The following is a 4,100-nucleotide window of genomic DNA, read 5'->3' on the forward strand; positions in this document are numbered from 1 at the left end:
TGTCTCCTTAATAATGGACTCCAAAATTTTACCTACCACAGATGTTAGGCTAACCGGTCTATAGTTTCCAGCCTTCTGTCTACTGCCCTTTTTAAATAAGGGTGTTACATTAGCAGTTTTCCAGTCTGCTGGGACCTTTGCCGAGTCCAGGGAGTTTTGGAAAATTATTACCAATGCATCCACAATCCCTACCGCCACTTCCCTCAAGACCCTAGGATGTAAGCCATCAGGTCCAGGTGATTTATCCGCCTTGAGTCCCATTATTTTACCGAGTACCACTTCTAGTGATTTTGATCGTGTTTAGCTCCTCCCCCCCTTTAGCCCCCTGTTTGTCCAGTGTTGGGTTATTCTAAGTGTCTTCTATTGTAAAGACTGATGTAAAATATTCATTGTGTTTTTGCCATCTCCATATTTCCCACCATTAATTTCCCGGTCTCATCCTCTAAGGGACCAACATTTACTTTAGCCACCCTTTTTCTTTTTATATAACTATAAAAACTCTTACTATCTTTTTATATTTTTTGCTAATTTACTTTCATAATCTATCTTCCCTTTCTCCATATGACCTTCCTATTCTAATTCTAATTCCATCTCTTGCTTGCTCCCCGTACCCCTTAATGCACCTCTTTGTGGAGAATTCCACATTCTAACCACCCTTTGTGTAAATAATATTTTTTCTAATCTCCCCTTAAATTCTCTGCTATTATTTTGAACTATTTTCCCTCTTGTCACTGTCCAATAGAAACAAGCTATCACTGTTAACCCTATCATAACCCTTCATAATCTTGAAGAGCTCCAGCATGTCAACCCTCACCCTTCTCAGATCCAATGAAAAAAGCCATAACTTCAAGCTAATCCACCACTGTAACCCTTCATCCTCAGTAACATCCTAGTGAATCTACGGTGTGGTTTGCTTTTTACATCCTTATAACAGGGTTCCCAGCAATGTTCCCTTTAATTTTTGGGGGGGGGGGCGCGGCCCCTTTAAGGTATGGCTAGTGAGCCGGCTGCGTGGGAGCTGCAGAGCGCTGCGCAGCCACGAAGCTTAAAGGGAACATTGGTGTCCAGAACTATTCACTATATTCCCAACTGTGGCTTGAGGTCTTGAACAAGTTCAACATTACCTCCTTTTGTATTCTATGCCTCTAGACACAAACCAAAGGGAATCAATTTGCCTTCTCGTTTTTACTGCATTATCTACTTGTGGTTTCACCTTTAAGGACCTATATATCTTCACACCAAAGTCCCTCGACTCGTTTAAAAAATCTTAGCATTTAAGAAGTATTTCCTTTCCCTATTAAACTATATCTGGAACATTACTACTTCACAGTTCTCTACATCGATTACTTTTTAAAAATCCGTATTAGCCACACGCACTCCATTTCTAATGTGCATAAATTGCACATTAGAAATCCACATCGATAGCTCCTCATTAACTCCTTGTTTCTCTAAGTGCTTATTAATTTCCTTTTTATTATAGACTTACTAGTTTACCAACAACTATAAGGTAAGACTATCTGCCTGATAATGTCCTGGCGTAATGTTGCCTCTCTAGGAGGGGAAGCCATATTTGTCAACCTCCAGTTCTAGTACAATTTTCTTTTCCACAGTTTTGGAAAATTAGTCAGGATCTCCACTATTCTCCTTAGCTTGCCTCAGCATCTTTGGATTGAAACCGAGGTCCTATGATTTGTCTATCTTAAGCATGTTATTTAGTACCATTTCACGTTTAATAATAACCTCCACTAACAGTCCTACATCTACAATCTCAATAACCAACTCTCTGAAAACTGAGGTAAAGCACTTGTTTAGTATCTCTGCCATTCCCTCACTATCCACTACAAGTTTGCCTCCATTTCTTAACAGCCCCACCATATTTGGTCAGCATAATGCACATTTTGAGTTGACTGATTTCTGCACTCCCAACAGACCAAGTGGGGCCTTTCACGTCCAGCTAATGACTTTTTAAATTTATTTGTTAAAACAGGATGCTTCTGTATCATGGACAAATGTGATCCAGTCGGTAGCTAAGAACACAAACATAGTAATTTTACTGAGACACTAATGGGCAATCTATACAATTTATACAACCTGATGTCGACTCCAGCAGCCCTGGTACGGCAAGTAATAGCTCGGCATTAGTTATTACCGAAAAGTCACTTGCCAGGGCAAGAGTACATTCACACTGGGCGGCCCTGCAGATTCAAATCAAACAGTGGAACCTGCAAATGCTAGATAACCTGAGCAGCAAAGTAAGGGATTACATGTGTAGCATTGTTTTTTAAAAAAAAAACATCTGAATGCTGGAATTACACAGGTCAAGCCGTGTCGGAAAGGGTAATGCTTCAGATGGGACTTTCACCAGCTCTAGTACAGTCAGAAGGAAAGTGTCTGCTCCTTGCATTTTCTCACCCATTTCCTCCTTGCCACTTTCCATCCCTTCTGAAGAAATTGAGTTCTTGCTGGGTGTCAACTTTTGGGAATTTTCGTCACAGTATTGGTAGGAGTGACCACCGCACAATCCTTGTGGAGACGAAGTCCCGTCTTCCTACTGAGGACATTCTCCATCGTGTTGTGTGGCACTACTACCGTGGGATAGATTCAGAACAGATCTAGCAGCTCAAAACTGGTTATCCATGAGATGCTGTGGGCCATCAGCAGCAGTGGAATTGTATTCCACCACAATCTGTAACCTCATGGCCTGGCATATCCTTCACTCTACCATTACCATCAAGCCAGGGGACCAACCCTGGTTCAATAAGGAGTGTAGAAGAGCATGCCAGGAGCAGCACCAGATGTACCAACCTGGTGAAGCTACAACACAGGACTACATACATACGAAACAGCATGCTATAGCCAGAGCTAAGTGACCCCACAACCAATGGATCAGATCAAACCTCTGCAGTCCTGCCACATCCAGTTGTGAATGGTGGTGAACAATTAAACAACTAACGGTAGGAAAGGTTCCATGAACATCCCCATCCTCAATGATGACGGAGCCCAGCACGTGAGTGCAAAAGACAAGGCTGAAGAGTTCGCAACCATCTTCAGCCTGCAGGATTCGCAAAATTCCCACATTTCCCCAAGGTTATTAATAAAAGGGACCCGGTGTGGACAATTTAAAAAGGGTACCCAAAAGATGGCGTCTGCATCTCGTGACCAAAAGCCTGTAAGATTTTACAAGCTTGGACTCTGCAGCACAGAACAGGCTGCTTTGGGAAATCGAAACTTAAAATGCATTTCTGTGAAAAGGGCTTTTGTGTTTGAAAAGCCAGACAGCTAGGCAAACACTGAATATGCATTTCGTCAGATTGGAACAGATCAACCCAGTTAGGCCTAAGCACAAGGCCATTAGTTTGTCCGCATAAATAATCGGAAACAGCTTATGGAAGCCATCAAGGCTGCACAGGCCGATTAAAATGCATTAATGACAATACAGCCTGGACATCAGGCCATTAGGTGCAATAAACGGCCATCTAAAGCTAGTTAACTTAGATTGGTATAATCGTTTAAAACAGCCCGCCAAAATCAAACAATGGACTGACCTGATTTGGTGCGCAGATAGATGAAGGAACGGGTATAATTATAGGCCTTCAGTAGCAATCTCTCTTGCCTCTTACTCCTGCTCTGTTCTCGTGGCTCTGGCCTCTTGGGCTGCTGCCGCTGCGGCCTCGTGGCGGGTTCTCTTCTCGCTCCCGCATTAAGTGGCAACCAAGGACATCCATACCAAGAGGGGAACGAGACCTGAGCCCAAAGTTATACAGGACACACGGGCCACCAAAAGGGGCAGACGAAACGAGACGAGATAAGGCGAGATGAAGAAGGTGGTAAAGACCCGACAAGAGCAGAGAAGGGCAGCAGAAGATGCATTAAGATCGAGCGCCTAGTTATAAGCTGGCGCTTGGAGGAAGAAAATGTATGGACAGTGAGACTAAGTTGGCTAGTTGAACACTGCGAATGAGCTGGCATTAAACGCAGGTGTCCACGCCATAACAAATATACCGGCGTTTGACGCTTGGGTAGTAAAATCTAAGCAGTGAAGACTGCCAACCGTCTCGCTGACGCAACGTTACCGCCGATGACCGCCCAAGGGAGAAGAA

This window comes from Somniosus microcephalus, chromosome 15, assembly GCF_052327205.1.
Source record: "Somniosus microcephalus isolate GS21.2 chromosome 15, FLI_Smic_1.0, whole genome shotgun sequence".
Lineage (NCBI taxonomy): Eukaryota > Metazoa > Chordata > Chondrichthyes > Squaliformes > Somniosidae > Somniosus > Somniosus microcephalus.